Source organism: Microtus pennsylvanicus, chromosome 1 (genome assembly GCF_037038515.1).
Source record: "Microtus pennsylvanicus isolate mMicPen1 chromosome 1, mMicPen1.hap1, whole genome shotgun sequence".
Taxonomy (NCBI): domain Eukaryota; kingdom Metazoa; phylum Chordata; class Mammalia; order Rodentia; family Cricetidae; genus Microtus; species Microtus pennsylvanicus.
This window is the reverse complement of record NC_134579.1, coordinates 152,718,450-152,737,653: the sequence shown is the minus strand read 5'-3', so window position 1 is coordinate 152,737,653 and position 19,204 is coordinate 152,718,450.

Sequence of the window (19,204 nt, the reverse complement as noted above, 5' to 3'; positions counted from 1 at the left end):
TCAAATTTTAATGTCTAATTTCTTGAGTTCTTTATATATTTTGGAGATCAGTCCTTTGTCAGATGTGGAATTGGTGAAGATGTTTTCCCATTTAGTAGGCTGCTGCCTTTTTGTTTTATTGACCATGTCCTTTGCTTTACAGAAGCTTCTCAGTTTCAGGAGGTCCCATTTATTTATTGATGCTCTTATTGTCTGTGCTACTGGGGTTATATTTAGGAAGTGGTCTCCTGACCATAATTTGTGCCCATTTTTTCCTCTATCAGGTTCAGTGTGGTCAGATTTATATTGAGGTCTTTAATCCATTTGGACTTGAGCTTTGTGCATGGCAACAGATATGTGTCTATTTTCATTCTTCTACAGGTTGACATCCAGTTATGTCACACCATTTGTTGAAGATGTTTTCTTTTTTCCAATGTATCTTTTTTGCTTAAGTCTCTGATACCAGCAGTCAGGAGATGAAGTTAGGTGAATCAGGAGTTTAAGGTCATCTTCATTATGCAGTGAGTCTGAGGTCAGCCAAGGCTAGATAAGGACCCATCTAATAAAAGAAAAGCAATGTTTCCTATAGTGTTCGGTAGTGTGATAAAATACCTTGTATCTATGTATTTATATTCAATCAATTAAAGAACATATATTTATTATGTAGCTCCCACACTGAAAGTATATCTCATTTATTTTATTACTATCCATTTCTATGGGGCCATTTTTGCCCCTACATCTTATGAATCACCATGCTTTGTAGTGTCCAATCTCTCTTTCCTAATGATTTAATGAGCAGTTCTTTTGCCTGACCTGAGAATAAAGGATGAGGCATGCCATGTGAACCAGTCAGTTCTACCTGTGTGTGGTAAGCTCAATCACACCATCCTCCTCACAGGCATCATTCTCAGTGGGAAGAGATAATACCTCTTTTTGGTAGGATGAGATCCATGTAATGAACTCTCCTTAGAGGACTACTAGCCACAGGCAGGGGATTGTCAGTCTTTTATGAATTCAGAGGTGTGAAATGTAGGGGCATGGCAGAGGCATCGTATGTTTTGCTAGAAATGAACTCCCTAGGCCATTTAGGCCATTAAGGCTTTTTAGTTTTCTAATTTTGTCCTATATCTGTCCAGTCAGGGCCTGCCACATGTATACCAGAGTCACTAAGTTTATAGTGGGATGGACCATATAGGTTTAATCCTGCATTCCTATTTGTCCATGAGAGTTTGATAGATGAGGGTAGATCCTGTTGCTGCTCAGGAATTGGCTTATGATGGTATGGAATGGAGACTCAGTCCTGAATTAATGCCAGTCTTGGCCCAGATCGATGCAGCTGGATTTTGAGTGTGGAATTTGTTTTGTGTGACCTCCTTGGCATCCACAGTGTATCTAGAGTTTTGTTGGTTTGGGTAGTAAGTGATTTTCTGTCCTTCTCCAAGTAGTTTCACATCTTGAATATTGATATTTGATCAACTATTTTTCATCAATTTGAAGGAAAACATTTCTGCTTTCCCCCTATATATTAAAACACACACATATGCAGAGAGACAGAGAAAAACAGAGAGAGATAACAGCAGAGAGAGAATGAGAGAGACAGAAATAGAAACAGAGACTTTGATGATTTTGCATTCTTAAACCAATCTTGATTCCTGCAGTAAATCCATATTGATTATGTCTATCATTACTATCCTGTGACAGAGGGTATCATCTACAAATATTTAGTTCAGGATTGTGTATCTCTCCACAGTCAGGAAAATCTTCTCCATTCAGCTGTGTGGCAGATTGAGCAGGATCATATTCTCTCCTAAGAATGCCACCAGGCCTAGGTTTGCTAGTAGAGAATTGTCGGGAACCTTATATCCTATTTCTGGGTCAGCATGTGACTCAGTAACTACCTTTCCAACTGTTTTCCCTGAGGCAAAGCCCTTGTGGAAATGAATTCTCATTTGGGAAGGACCAGTAGACCATGGGACAGTGTAAGAATTTGCAAAATTAATGCAGCATGCAGACTTTTCTTTCTCACTACATTGTTGATTATTTGGGTGGTGTTTAGTTTTGCTTTGTCAGTCACACATGCAACAGCTGTAATTTTCCCTGGAAATTCTGTTCTTTCCTGAATATTTTCCCTTAGAATCAGCATGAGGCTAATGCTTCTCAAATTTCTTATCTGGATTACTATCTACAACTTCTAATCCTGGGAACTTTTATGACTTAGTAGAGACAGATACATATGAGAAAACAACATTCATATAATTAACCATGCCTCACAGCTTTGTAATGTAGAGTAAGGCATGCATGCACAGAAAAGGAAAAAGTCTTAGGAATACACACAGTGCTGGTTGTTGAGAGTAAGTTTCCTGGGCGCCAAGCATATAGAATCTATGGTAGAATGTGTTATACTGCAAGAGGAAATGACACAATGCAAAATGTGGGATGGATAGATCCATCTTTACTACACATAGGAGCTTAAATTGGCAGAAGATACATGATATAGTGAGATGGGTAAAGAGTGCCTTATCAAAGTTTGCCCTTTATTTAGATTGAGACTCAGGACCTTCTTGTAAGTAGGGGAACTGCATGAAAGCATATTTTGCAAACATGAAAGAATTGTTTGGGTTTGAATATTCTTGTCATTAAAGCCTTATACCCATGTCTATTACATTTTAACTTTGTAACCACAAGTCGTGGTCAGCTGATGTAAATGCTGCAAGAGCAGGCTGTGTCGGCTCAGACTTAGTTAAGCCTGCAAAAATGCTGAACTCTATGTTTATAGTAAGACTATGTATGGGGTGGAAAAGTGTAAGGGGAAGCATAAAGGGTAACAATATGGTTTTTATAATGACTATGATGAATTTCTTAAAATATGATGTATTTCTTAAAAGTCAAAATTAGGAGTCAATGTTAAAGCTGTACATGCAAGCCTGGTAGAAAAAAATACTCTGTTAAAGTATAAATAAAGACAGTCCAAGTTGTTCCGGGTTATCTTTGTGCAGCCCACGTGGTGGCCAGAATTTTTCCTCATGCCAATTCCCCTTCCCTCTCTAAGGACATGAACTGGACCTGAGGCTTGACCGTGGTAGAGAAGGCTTTACAGAGAACTGTCCAAGAGATGAAAAGGGTAGCTAAGGTGCCTTCTATCATGTTCCTGCTAAAACCTCACACTGGTCTTCCCCTGAGGATCTTGATCATTGTTTTTCCTTTCACTTGACCATGCTAATCATTTTTGCTGTTTCAAACTCTCTCCCAATAGGAAGCGAACCCTTATAATCATCACCTTCTGAAACTCCTTAGTGACAACTGTGTCAACACTTCGTCTGACTAGACTTGCTTGAATTTTCATTTGTGATAGGATATTCATCAGATTGGTGCTGGTAGAAAGAGCTCTATGCATCACAGCATTTTTACAATTCCCCAACCCAGCCTTGCTTACAAAGCCCCAAAAGAAGTCATTCTGAAAAAGCCTAGTCCAGAGCTTCTGGCCGTGGAACACAGTGAGGTCAGCTTCTTTATCTTTGTCAGAGTGAATCTCTCATAAATGATACCAGAAAGACACTGGAAGCCAGTGTCTCTCAAGAGGCCAGTGTCAATTCTTTTTGAGTCACTAGTGATGAATTAATGGATAATCTTGTTGGAAAGATGGTACAACAAGTTATGAACAAGGAAAGGGGCAGCAAGTTCATTCTTCCACTGCATCTTCCCTTTTACTTGCTTTGATGCAGGTCTCCTTACTTCTTCTGTTCTGTCCAACCTTGTTCCACTCAGTCACATTCCATCTTTATCTCTACTCAGAACAGGGCTCAAGGCAACAAAATCAGGTCATGAAATAATTAATTTATTTAGGAGATAAAGACTAGGAGCTTCAGGGGCTTACTGGACATTGACAAAACCAGAGTAATTTCTTTTGGAATTTGTTTTTTACTTTTTGAGTTTTGGTTGTTTTGTTGGGCAGGCAGATGTTCCACTTACTGAAATCCCTGAGCACGCTGCCAAAGTTCTCTTAGTACATATCTACATTAGCCTGTTGTGTCTGGAAGACACTGTTTCCTTGGTATCTTCCATGTACTCCGGCTTTTACAATCTTTTTATCTCCTCTTCCCCAGAAGTTTCTGTCCTCAGAGGGTAGAGAATGTAGACATCACATTAAGGGCTAAGTGTTCCAAGCAGGGAGAAGTGTTTCTGATGATGGCTGAACAAAACATTGATCTGGGAGTCATTTTATTGTGACGTTTCTTTAAAACAGTAGCGTAATTACATGGACATGTCCCAGGTTCTTGGCTACTTTAACAGTGTCAAGGCTAACACTGCTAATGTTTTTTAATCCAGTTGCCATCATGCCAACCTCTGCTAAAAGACAACAACTTGGAGTGTATGGATGTTCTTCTGCTCTAAATTGTGGGTGGAATGGTGAAAATTTCTTCAATAACTGTCCATAGTCCTGTCTGTGAATTACAAACCTCACAATGAACTAAGAACTAGATTTGGGAGATGTGAAAAAAGTAAGTGCACTTGCAGTTAACCAAAATGAGAATTTATGGAAAGCAATGTTGGCAACTAAGAAGAGGGCAGGCTTAATGCACGGGTAGGAGACTGTCTTCTCCAAAAATTTCATCTATTGTCCTGGAGTTTTAACAGAAACACACTGGCATGACAGGATCCTGGCCATATTAATATCTGATGGTGATATGAGTTAAAGCCTCAGTTATTATTGTTGTTTATATGGAAGCTGTTTTGTATATTTATTTTTTATTTCTGTCATATCTCTGTTCCTTATGTTTGATAATTCTAAACCTCATTCTCCTACCCTGGAATGTATGAATTCTGTTGAAGCTGGATGCTGACATGTCACCCAGATGTGTGGCCTATGACAGCTGAATCAGTCTGTTGTGGTTTTGTTTTCTTTTTATGGCTTCAAGTATCAATCAACCCTTTATCAAAGAAGCCTCTCTTTATAGCCAATGTAGACCATCACAGAAAACCACAAATTCGCACAATGCATGAAGAGTCTACCTTCACCCTATATAAATAGATCATAGCTCCTTGATCTATGGCCCAGTGCACATCACAGAAGAAATTGCAGACATATTCCAAGATCCAGAATGTAAGGAAGCACTCGGTGAAACAGTTTCTTCTAGAAATAGCTGGAGAAATAGAACACCGTTTTTCACAGAAATAAGGACAGAATAATTCAGTGTCAATGGCTATATTCTTGTAGAAAGAAGGAATTTTCATGTGGTCAATCCTTAGGCAGAGAACTAATGCAACTACTGACTACTAGAAAAAGGATAATTATTCTCTCTCAGGCATGAATCCCTTTATTGGTTTCCCAATGCAGAGGCACTAGTCAGGTAATTTTTCAAAAAGTACATTACCTACAACTTAATTATCCTCTTAAAACATAGAGCAGGAAAAGTATTTATTCCAAACCTACTGAATCCTGTCACCAATGTAATATTTTGTTCTCTTGGTTTGCTTTTAGTTTTAAAAGAATGAATAGACAAGAGTGGTTTTCACCCCTAATTATAGACTTTTTTTTTGCAGGAGACAGAGACCATTGTAGAAATCAGAGAAGAACTGATGTTGAAGTGGGGTGTCCAGCTCTAATCGATGCATATAAAATGCAGCTCCAGCACATAAGGATCAGGAATTATCACAGAAGAGGAGACAAAAAAGACTTTAAGCATCATAGGACCTGAAAAACTTTTGTGAGATTGTGTTTCTCTCTCTCTCTCTCTCTCTCTCTCTCTCTCTCTCTCTCTCTCTCTCTCTCACACACACACACACACACACACACACACACACACACAAAATGACAGGGAAGCTACACCCATGGTACCTCAAAAATATGGCTGACTACATAAGATCTGAACAAAGGTAATACTAGTAGACATGATACCTTGGAAGGACCAAGTTTCACATGGCACCCCCCCCAGATAAAGAACAAAAGACAACTAAGGAATGTTGAGATAGTGAGGATCAATCTTCTTCAATGATAGCCTCTAAATTTCTTATCAAATATCAAATGGTGAACCCTGAAGTCACATACAAACAACACTAAATGGACTCTGCAGGCTGTGTTTATATACTTACACAAATAGATAAAGCAATTAAAAGATAAACCATCAATTTGAGAGCATGAGGGAGAGGAACACTGGCATAGTTGGAGAGGGGAAAGTTGAAGAGAGTATAATCATATTTTCATTATTTAAAAATTTCTGTTTTAGAGGTAAGATTCAAATTCAATCAAACTTTACACACATAAACTATTTTTTTTTTTTTTGCTTAAAGTAAGCAAGCAAAGTAATTGATCACATAGGAATGCAAAACTGAAAGAGAAAACAAATCCCTTTTCCTGACCTTGGGTGAAACATTTCTAAATAGAAGTGTATGTGTTTGAGCTTTGTAATTTGATGATTTTATAAATATTCATGTTATGAATTTCACATTACAATCAACTAACATGTCTCTCATCAACATAGGTGATGTGGGAGAGTCTTCTGTTTTGTGTTGATTTCATTGGTTAATAAAGAAACTGCCTTGGCCCTTTAATAGGACAGAAAATTAGGTAGGCGGAGTAAACAAAACAGAATGTTGGGAGAAAGAAGCCGAGTCAGGCAGTCGCCATGATTCTCCCACCCAACACAGACACAGGTTAAGATCTTTCCTGGTAAGCCACACCTCGTGGTGCTACACAGATTATTAAATATGGGTTAAAGCAAGATGTGAGAATTAGCCAATAAGAGGCTGAAACTAATGGGCCAGGCAGTGTTTAAAAGAATACAGTTTCCGTGTAATTATTTTGGGGCATAAGCTAGCCAGGCGGCTGGGAGCTGGGCAGGATGCAGCCAGCTCCTTACAACACATAGGTTTAATTTTCTCCCCTCATTTATTTCATGCAGTAAATATGTTTAGCACACACATTGCCTTCTGATGGTTTTCAAGTGTCTGATATAGTGTTGTTGATACAGATCTAGGAAGAGAAAGGGAAGGTTGCTGGCTACAGGCAACACAGAGCTGCTATATAGAATGATGAAATTTGAAAAAGTCATGACACAATTTCTGTTGTTCCTGAAACATTTAACAGAGATATTTATATTTCAGTGTCATTTGGCTTTGGTTAGAGGTTGGTTGAACAGCAAGTCTCATGTGAAATTTTCACATGGCCCCTATACCTTGCATTCTAGATTGGATAAAAGCTGTGCAACCCTCAAGTTGTGAGTTTTATGAAGTGTGAACTGAGGCTATAGTGACCACATCCTTGACTCAAATGTTCTAACAACACCCTACTCATTTGCCAGTTTTGGTCAGCTCTTGCAAGACATTCTACAGAAAATAAAGCTCCCTGCAGCTACAAGGAAAAGATGTCCCTGTCAGCTTCTCTGAGCAGTATGTTTCCCCGAAGTTGAACATGTCTGAACACAGTCAACTAATTCATTTTTTCCTATTAAAATGTCTAAGAATTGTAACTCTGACTGTCCAGTCCCATAGTGGAATCTTCAACAATTCTTAAGTTCTCTATCCTCAGCAAGGATCTCCCACCTGATACCTATAACTCTTTTTTTTTCTAGAGTATATGATGAAGCATGGGAAACCATGGTCATAGCTATTTTTGACTGTGACCGTTCATTCCTAGCCAGAGTTCATATCTAGCAGACCAAGAGAAAAACCTGGTAAAGATATATGCCATATGAAAATTTGAATTTGTGTCATGGGCTCAACTCATGCCTCTGTTTCTTTTTGTCACTAAACCTGCGAATGGGCAATATCTTTACAGAATTGTCAGTTCTCATGAAATTTCACTAGATTTTTTTCTCCATTCATATATTCCTATGTGCTGCTGTAATAATTAAACTTAACATTTAATTTATTTTGAGATGGAATTAAATAAAAGATTCTTTTGGTCAATTATGCAAGTATATTTTAAGCAAGAACTAACTGATGGGGAAAGAATTTCCCCAGACTTTTTAGCACTTCCATATAGCGGCTCATGTGTAAAGATGTAAGATGGGAAAACTGTTCTGATTTTGTCAGTATACCCTTATTCTATGCTGGTGAGTACATGCTTTCTTTCCATTCCTGTTTTGTCTTCCTCCTTCCCCTTTCACCTTTGATTCATTACTCTGAGCTTCCTCCTCCCCCCTTCTTCCAATTTTTTACTGCCTTTTTTTTTGTTTTTTCAAGACAGGGTTTCTCTGTAGCTTTGGAGCCTATCCTGCAACTAGCTTTTGTAAACCAGGCTGGCCTCAAACTCACAGAGATCCGCCTGCCTCTGCCTCCCAAGTGCTGGGATTAAAGGCGTGCGCCACTCCCCCTGGAATTTTACTACTCTTTCTAACATACCTTTTCCAGTAATCCCATATGAAATGATGAGTAGTAAATTTACAGAAATCACCCAGTCCTTCTTTAGCAGACTATAAATGCTGAGATATTCAGGCTTGTGAACTGAATATCTAGTGGATTCTAAACTTCTCCCACATCTTCATGTGATATTTTGTGCTACTCAGCCTAAATCATGTACTCCAATCCAATAAAAGTCACCTGAAATATAAATTACTCTACCTGCTGTTACCCCAGATATGCTGGAGTCATTTGGTTTCTATTTGTTTTTTATGTATTTCTATAAAAAGCCTGATGTGCCAAGTGCAGAATGAATGGCTGTATACTTGTAGGATATTTTTTTAAAACATCAGAGCCCCTTAACGGATACCTAATTATCCAACAACCCATTATAAGTGTGTAGACATGTCAAGCTATGATAGACATTCACACATACCATTTTGGGTAACTCGTTTTCATGTTCTTGCTGAAGATATTCAAGAGATTCTAAGAATCCTAAGATGTATACTCAGGTACATACCAAGTAATTCCACAAAATAACAATAAACTCATACAATGATGAAGTTTACTCTCTATCTGAGCTATTAAATATGGTGATCTCTAGGCCGTATGAATGTTGTATTTTGCCTGCTTAGAAAACACATGCTTCTGATAGATGCTATGCTAAAGAATAGAAAGCCGGCTATTTTTATTGTGACAAAATATTCTAGAATTTTCTGACTGGCAGTACAAGCTTACAGGAATAAATCTATTTTGTGTTGTAGCTTCTTGGTGAGATGACAAAGTTTCCCACCTGTGGAAAGATGACAGCCTCATAGGATGTGGGTAACACAGAGACCTGACCTCAGTGATATCTTCTCACTTCTATTGTCACGTAATTTTCCGACATGAAGAATTTTTTTCTGACATTTTCTTTAGTTTCTCCTTAGTTTTAGTAGTTTTTTTTGAGAATTTTATAAAATGTATTTTAGTCATAATCACTAGCTCCCTGATCTCTCTTCCTTGTTGTTAAAAGAAAAATTCAGAGTTCCTGTCTCATGTCAGGAGCCATCTGGTATGGAACAGAAAGAAGGAACGATTTAGAAAATAATTTACTTTTCTTCGTACATATTTTTGTCTCTATCGTACATTACATTGAATATATGTCTGTATAAATAATGTTTAAGTTGTCCATAATGAACAATGAATTTTCCTGAAGTAATCTTTGAAGTTTCCAGGAAGAAGATGGGGCCCCACAACAACTCCACCTGGTTGATATGATGTCATGATGCTGATAGTGCTACTACAAGACCTGTTTTGAATACCAGCTGCTCAATCTGGTTCCAACTTGGTTAGCTGAAATGATGGCCCTTTTTACAACATTCTGGCCAGAACTCTAAATAGGATCCTCAGAAAAACCCTACCGAATATCCAGAGACTATGTGCAATTATACCAGACAGTAATCTTGAAACTTAACCATCATTTTACTTTTCCAGGATCCCATAGAAAGAACATCTCCCCATGACAGGTGGAAGTAATTCTAGAAGATGATGTCCCATCTCCCAACAAAGTTTGTCCTCAGGGCTAGGGACATCAATTAGGGGTTGATCATAATTGATATAAGGTGGGAGGTTGGGGTGGAAATTATGTAGGCTCAAGGACCTCTTTTGAAAACAAAAAGGGAAATTGGATGGGATAATAGATAGATTAGTGTGAGCTTACTCTAATAATAATAGTGAGAAATAGAGTTAGTACTTGTGAGCTATTATTTCTAGGCAGTTTGCATTGGTATAGATTCATACATATTGATACAAATTCAAATTATATCTAATATGTTCCTATTTCTGTCTATAGTATTTGTACATCTTAGCAAAGTTATTTTGCTATATTGTATGCATGCATGCTTCTACCACTGTTTAAGACATTTTGTATATTGATACAATTTTAGGATGTATTTGTCATATTGCACTATACATTTCTACCTTAAATCAAGATAATTATACATTGTTTACATTTTGAGGTCATTCTCATTTGTTGCATAGTTGTTTAAAGATTGTTTAATATTCTAATGTGAAGTTTTACTCTTTAAGCTATAAAGGTATTAAGAATTATAGATCAATAGTCATCCATGTTTGTCATATATATGGTTAGACTAATTAGGCTCTTTATATACATTGGGATTGTTTTCTGCATAGATAGGTAATCTTCAAACACTTCAAAGTACTGTAGAACATGGCATTTAAATAACCGAGGGTTCTGTTGACATGAGACATGATTGTTCCTGGAAGCACAGATCCATTCCCGGGAGAATGTTGAGCACTGAAGACACTCCACTTGGAGTTTGTTTTCTTTTTGGCAAAACTGGCAAGGAACATTGCCTTTGCCAATGCATCGACCACTGACAAAATGGACAGTGTCCAGAGAGGACAAGCAGGATACAAGAAAAAAAGAATGTCAAATCTTGCCAAGACAGGGTAAGACAGTTTTGAAAGATTTACTGCCTCTGAAAATGGTTTATCAGTTACTCTACGCCTAAGCCAAAATTAATTGCTCCAATGTTGCAAATGAGACTTTGGGTGATTGCCCAGGTAGCCAGTTGTCTCTGTCACTTGTTGTACATTTTGAAAGTTGCTTGATTGTACTTCCTGCTTACCCAAGTTATATTATCTCCCTTCTCAGGTCTTCCATGGAGTTCAAGATTAGATAGTCGTAGTTACTTTCCTCTCATGACTTAGCCAAGTTATTTATAATATGAGATTTAGACTCCTTAGGATAGGATAATCATTGAAACATTTATCTCATGTTTCTTGCTTGATATTGTTTATGCTGGTTGTAATTCTAATTTTTATACTTAATATTTCCATTGTGACAAAATAATCTAGAATTTTCTGACTGGCAGTACAAGCTTATAGGAATAAATCTATTTTGTGTTGCAGCTTCATGGTGAGATGACAAAGTTTCTCACCTGTGGAAAGATGACAGTCTCATAGGATGTGGGTAACACAGAGACTTGACCTCAGTAAGTAACATCTTCTCACCTCTATTTTTATGTAACTTTCTGACATGAAGAATGTTTTTTATGATATTTTCTTTAGTTTCCCCCTCAGTTTCAGTAGGTTTTTTTTGAGAATTTTGTAAAATGTATTTTAGTAATATTCACTAGTTCCCTAATCTCTCATTCTTATACCATTCCATTACTACCCAAATTGGTTCTTCTTAATTTTTTTGTTTTTTTTGAATTCTATTTTCTTTCTTTAAATAATTAATATTTTTAAAATCAACATTTTCTCATTTTACATACCAATCCCAAGGTTCCAGTGTCTGTCTCCTCCAGCGGCAACTACATGGCATCTCTCTGATTCTGCCTTCTTTCTCCCAGCATTCAGTTTAGTTTTCCTCACCTAGCTCAGTTCTGCCCTGCGGCAGGCCAAAGTAGCTTTATTCATTAACCAATAAAAGCAACACATATATAGAATGACATCCCATATCACTGATACCTTCTTCAATTTCTTTCTTTAAAGACTTAACCTTCTTGTCATACAGGTCTTTTACTACTTTGGTTAGTGTTACCCTAAGATATTCATGTTATTTGTGGCTGAAAAGGGTGATGTTTCTCTAATTTCTTTCTCTACCTGTTTATAATTTGTATATAGGAGGGTTACTGAATTTTTTGAGTTGATCTTGTATTCTGCCATATTACTGAAGCTTTTTTTTAAATCATGTGTAAGACTTTCCTCATAGAATTTTTGGGGTCACTTATGTATACTGTCATATCATCTACAAATAAAAGTTTGACTTTTTCCTTTCCAATTTGTATTGCTTTGATCTCTCTTTGTTGTCTTCTTGCTCTATATAAAACTTTGAGTACTGTGTTGAATAGATATGGAGAGAGTGGCCAGCCTTATTTCTTATTTTTGTGTGATCTCTTTTAGCTTCTGTCCATTTAATTTGATGCTGGCTGACGGCTTAATGTATATTGCTTTTATTATGCTTAGATATGTTCCTTTTATTCCTGAACTCTCCAAAGTCTTTATATCATGAAGTGGTGATAAATTTTATCAAAATCTTTTTCAGAAATACATGACCCATTCTCCTTCCTCATGCAGTAGGTAGACTGGATGTTAAATTTTAAGGGTCATCATGAATTTTCTGCTTGCCCCTCTGTATTGGGGGTTGAGAGAAAATAACCAAGAAGTTACAGTGGTTGAAAGGATGTTGTATATGTCTGTATCTTTCTCTGGTATAATACAGAACTTTTATAGGGAGTAAAACACCCATATTCAACTCAGCCTCTGCACAGGTACTAATAAGTTACACATTTCTCTTTTCAGAAATAGCAGATATCTCTTAGAAACACAGGTCCAGGCTTTATACATTCTTTTCACATATGCAAATTTGATAGTTAGCCCACAAGTGGAGAGTCAGGAACTTGGTTCATTTTAAGGTCAGATTCATCTTCCTGATTTCTTAAATATTGGGATCCAGCATGAATTGATTATTTCTAGAAATGGTATTAACGAGACCTCAGGATCCATTTCTCTGTGTTGAGAGGGTTTCATGAAGAATCCCAAGGTCTAGTTCATCTGTTTGCATAAGCTTCCAAGCAAGGTAACTGTCAGAATTCCAAGATATTCAGTTTTTTGCTAGATCCCAGTTGAGATGATATAAGGTGCTCCTCCACAAATACTGTTAAAGCATGAATCATCCTCACATTGATGATGTCATGACAGAATTGGAAAAAAATAGATTTTCTTGTGTCAGGGAGGATAATTGTGGGAGAGTACAGGGTCTTTCTCTTATACAGAACTGATTAAACACTTGAATGTAAGTGGAGCCTACCTAGAGAGCTAGAATCTCAGATCCTAAAAATGAGTCATTTAACCTTAATGAAGGCTTTATCTCTGATACAGGCATTGTAATAGAGTAAGTGTGAACTAATACAAGTCTTAGGCCAAGATATAAAGTCTTCCACAATTTTAATTTATTTGTCATACAACTACACGTATTATGATGGTCCCTCAAGACCATATTACATGTGACTTTGAGTAAGAACAGTTCGGGATGTTTGCACAGTAAAACTGTTGCCTAAATATTCATTTATCATAAGGGATCATACTGTTAGTGATGCAAATTTGATCTAATATTATATCGAAAGTTTCATATACGCCAAACAAATCAGATTTATCCATTCATCACAGTGTCAATGTAAAATTTAAGACATGTATGTGAAAGGTATGCATGTAGACGAAGAAACAGCAGTGTCAGGATTCCACACCATTCATCATGGACAGTCACAGTAAATTAGTAATAGAGAACAACAGTAGTCAGAATAAGAGTATGTGCAAGGAAAAGTGAAATTAATTTCACATTTAATAATGAGGAGCCAGAAATTTCCCATTAAAATAGAAACAACATAAATGTTATACCTCTATCCATGAATTTTTATCATAATACTTGAAGGGCTAGCTTATATAGTAAGATCAGTAAATACAAGGTTCATATATTGAAAGTACAAGTACCCTAAGTACCCTTTCTCTTTGCATATGTCATGCTTGTTATATGTAGAATTTTGAACTAGTTTCCATATATAACTACATGATCCCAGTCTATTATTATAGCATTCAGTAATTAAAGTTATTAAAACACAGTAGAAGATTGAATAAAATGCTTGTGAAGTTTTTGTGCAAGCCAGTAATCAACAGGGGAAATTGACATTCAATGTATATATGTTTCTTGTCTGACTCCAAAACTTCTCACAGGCTATATTACACTGACATTAAGAGGGAGAGATGAATAAAATATGACAGTAACTAGGAAATATCCAAAGCAACATCTTTGAAGACAATAATATTTTCAAAACCAGGTCCACAGATAGTTCCTACAAAGATCAGTATGTTATCCAGAAGACTTTCCATTTCAGGAGAAACCCACAAAGAGCATTTGATGGAGATTAGAGAGTCTGAGTGACCAAGAGTGAAATTTGAGACAGCATTTGCACTCAGCTATTTTGCAATCTAAAATCTAATTTTTGCTGATCCTTATTATTGTTTGAATCAAATTTTCTGTTTTTAGTTTTAAAAAAGACATAGGCTTATAATACAGAAGGGCAATATGGTGATTGAAAATAAATGAAGTCAGGTATGATGCCGTATACTTTTAATATCAGCAGACAAAAATCTGAGTTTGATTCTACCCTTGTGTGATGGCTATTCTTAGTTGTTATCTTGCAAAGGGCTAACTTTAAAAACAATTTTTTTCTTCTTGGTTGAGCATATTAGAAATGAGTTATCAATAAACAAAAATAAATGAATGACCCAGGACCAATATACTTGAAATAGCATATACGCTTGACAATTTTCTTTTAAAAACTCAAATCTTGAAGCCTCTACGTCAACCTCTCTGTTCCAGGGAGAGAAAAAGATGAAAAAACCATCCCTACCACAAGCTAAGTTCCCTCTAGCAGCAAAGCCTATGGCAGGAGAGGGGAAGAAAGGAAGAGCAGGCTCCACAATCCCAAACAAGGGCAAGTGAGAGAGAGAGCTCAGCCAGCAAACATGCTTCCCGCCAAGTCTGATGATCTAAGTTAAGTCAACGGGACTCACAGGGCAAAAGGCAAAAACCCAGTCCCTCATATTGTCCTCTGTCCTCCACACACGCACCATGGAGTGTCTACATACCCGCTAGCAAGAACCAACCCGAGAGAATTTGAAACAAAATCCCAAACGCAATACCAGCTAGTATATTCCTAAGATTCGCTGGACACTATAAATCCTGGTGGAGATGTACCAAGGAATCCAACAATGGCTCCACATTAAAGAATCCGGTGCGATGATGCAACTAGGAGTGAAAACAGATCAAGAAAAACCGCTTGACGATCTAAGCAGATACAAAGCAAATGCCTGATAAAGGCAAGCATCCATTACTGATGAGCGGGACATTTTTGAAAAGTGGGAATAGAGAGAAGTTTCTCCCTTCACTACAAGACAGCAAACAATCCTCCGAGAGATATTCTGGTGGGGTGGTTACATGTTCTCCTAAAATTCCATTTGCCCCCAGGGAAAAGACAGATCTCCATGCTTTAAAAAGTTCTTAAAAGACCAAAGGAAAGGGGCAATGAGGAGCCGTTCCCAATTAGATGGGGCCTGAAGAGTGACAGCCAAATGCAACGTGTGACTTTGCATCTCTCTTGTGAGGCAAGAGATGGAACTTAGGGTTTTGCACATGTTCAACAAATGTTCTATTCCTGAGCCAACTCCCAAGTTCCACTGTGTGGTTTTTGATTGGTTCCTGAATCAAGAAAAAAAAAGGCACAGAGTACAGGATCTTATGGAAGAACAGTTGGCAAAATCTAAATATATGTCACATAATTGATGACAGTGTCATCAATGCTAATTTTCCTGGGTTTCGTTGTATCCTAAATGACCTCATTCTTAAGCTGCGGTAACTGAAATGCATAGGATGAAATAGCATGAGGTCTGTAAATTATCTGTGGCACGATTAGTAAAAACCCAGAGATAGATATTGGGGTTCAACGTTCAACCTGAAGGTCAGAAAAAGCAAAGTAGCCAGCTACCTCAGACCGAAATGGCGATCCTGCCTCGAGGGGTCCTCAGAATGAAACTGTGTCTGAGAGCGGTCCCCTCCCATCTTATATTCCTCTCTAGTGCTGGGATTAAAGGTGTGCACCACTGATGAAGGAGGGTCATCTTTCTATCTGTTGTTTCATTGGTTAAATAAAGAAACTGCCTTGGCCCTTTAATAGGACAGAAAATTAGGTAGGCGGAGTAAACAGAACAGAATGCTGGGAGAAAGAAGCTGAGTCAAGGAGTCGCCATGATTCTCCTACCAGACACAGACACAGGTTAAGATCTTCCCTGGTAAGACACCTCATGGTGTTACAGGGATATTAGAAATGGGTTAGATTGATATGTAAGAGCTAGCCAATAAGAGGCTGAAACTAATGGGCCAGGCAGTGTTTAAAAGAATACAGTTTCCATGTAATTATTTCGGGTATAAAGCTAGCAGTGCGGGCGGCTGGGTGCCAGGAACGTAGCCCGCTGCCCTTATTACAACACACCACTACTGCCCATTCTCTATGTCTAACTAGTGTGGCTGTTGGGATTAAAGGTGTGTTTCATCACTGCCTGGTTTGTATGGCCTAGTGTGGCTGCTTTGCACTGACCTTCAGGCAAGCTTTATTTATTAAAACACAAATAACATACCACTATAACTATTCTTCAGTGGCTTAGAAATAGTGATAAAGAATAAAGTGACCAAACGTTAACAACTGTTAACGAAAGGCAAACATTCATTCTGTATCTTTTCTGAGCTTCGGATCACTGCTTAGCTCTAACTTCTAATGGGCTAACTCTTACATTTTAATTTAACCTATTTCTATTAATCTGTATATCACCATGAGGTCATGGCCTACCAGCAAAGTTTCAGCATGTCTATCTCTGGCGGTTTATTCATGGCATTCCCTGACTCTGCCCTTTTTTCCCTCAGCATTTAGTCCAGTCCTCCCCGCCTACCTTAGTTCTGCCTATCAACAGGCCAAGGCAGTTTATTTATTAATGATAATCACAGCACACAGAGGGGACTCCTACATTGCCTCACCTTTTCTGTCTAAATAAAAAAGAAGCTTTTAACTTTAATATAGTAAAATTACATATAATAAAAAGGTATTAAGCAAGAATTAAAATTACAATATTCATATTTGCTTTGTCTTTTATTTTTTGTTTTTTTTTTTGGTTTTTCGAGACAGGGTTTCTCTGTGGTTTTGGAGCCTGTCCTGGGACTAGCTCTTGTAGACCAGGCTGGTCTCCAACTCACAGAGATCCGCCTGCCTCTGCCTCCCAAGTGCTGGGATTAAAGGCGTGAGCCACCACCGCCCGGCTGCTTTGTCTTTTTATAACCAAGATAAACTATAACTATAGCTATCTATCTATTCTTCAACTCCATCAAAGATGCCAGAAGGATATACTATTACCTAAGTAAACAGGCAGTGCGTTGTAAGCTACTTCCAAAACTCTAGAAATGACAGAGGCATCTCCCTGTCTGTACAGTTAACCAAAGTTCTTCTGTACCATTGGGGCATCCATCTTCATCCTACACGCCCATAGTTTCCAGCAAACTTTTCCATGAAGAGGAAAATTTTAAAGACCATTCAGTCACTTTCTTCTGTATCCTGCAGAATGTCTCGCTGACTCTTTCATGAAACAGGAACCCCAAAGGATCGTTTCATCTTTAGGCAAGTTCAGCAGTCATTTCTCTGTGGGTCCTACATGTCCAGTGAAGCATTCCAGGCAAGATCAGTTTCTTGCCCAAATGGCTAACCAACTCCATAAGGAGCCTCTTCAATGCCCATCATCCTTTTCAAGTAGCTTGGTGTTGCCAGGAGCAACACTGTGTCCCATTTAGAGGTCTTTTTTTTAAAAATCCAGATTTGGCTTTATTACATATCTCTAATTGTTTTCTGGACAGAAGCTCTTCTTAAAAGGCTAAGCCCTTCTTAAAACTTAAGCTGAGGCATTACTAGGTCAAATATGGCACTGTGTGCTTGTGTTGCCCAGTCTAAAACTTAAGCTGCACCATTAGTATGGTATACACAGTGCTACCTGCTCACTCAGCACAGTCCAGCATGGTGGAGCTGCTTGCGCCTCTGAGCCACGCACACCACTCCAGTTCCATGCACAAAGCCAGTCCATGTTGCCATCAAGCGAGCTGCAGCAGTCTGCTCACAAACCCCACCAAATGTTCTGTAGCCTGACCTGCCTGAAAGAGCCAGAGGTCACACTGGTAGGATGGCCAAAAAAGCCAGAATTTCAAAATGACATGGCTTTTTTTGTGCTACGGCTGAATCAAAAAAACCTCTCTCAAAGGAGTTGTGGCAAGCTGCCAGAAAACAGCAAGAAGCTGTGTTAAACTCTGTACTTTTTTTGGTCTAGAATCCCATTTCAAGCCCTCTCAGGTTTTACATAGATTTAGTTGGCCATGTGGGTGCCAATTTGTTGGAGGAGAGCCCAATTTTTGTCCTGGCTGCCCAGAACCAAAATAATCACACAGAAACTGTATTAGTTAAATCACTGCTTGGCTCATTAGCTCTAACTTCTTATTGTCTAACTCTTACATCTTAATTTAACCCATTTCTATTAATTTGTATATCACCACAACGTTGTGGCCTACCAGCACAGTTTCAGCATTGCAGCAGATTCATGACATCCTCTGACTGGGTAGGCAGGCCTTTAATATCTGACATATGGCTGATTTGTACTTCAGTTATACTTTTACAAGTGTGAAGCCTAAACACATTCTCTTCTCTAAGGCAATTGGAATTCTTATTTTGTAGAAAAAAGGAGGTGATATTTTCCAAACTTACAGTAACATTTAGCTTACTTGTGAAGGAAGAGCTTTAGATCTTTTGTACAGTTTGTAACATTATTTTTCATTATTCCTCACTCTGCAATATCTAATATCTCCGTTATTCATGATTACATTTTAAAGTCTCATTTACTGAACTGATTTTATGGAATAACAGTTCAATTAATTTTTGAGATTTCCATGTAATATATTTTGATCATATTAGCCCCTCTGTGGTGGTCTGAAATAAAATGGCCTCCAAAGTGAGTGTCACTATTATGAAGTGTGACCTGTTGGAGAGAGTGTCACTGTGAGGGGGGCTTTAAGGTCTTCAAGCTTTTATCAGTGTGATGGTCACTTGACTTCCTGCTGCTTTCTGGTCAAGACATAGCACTCTCAGCTCTAGCACCACATCTGCCTATATGATACCATGCTCCCAATCATGAGGATAATGGACTGAACCTATGAAACTTTAGTAAAGATGCCTCAACTAATGTTTCCTTTATAAGAGTTGTCATGGACATAATGTGTCTTTACAGAAATAGTAAC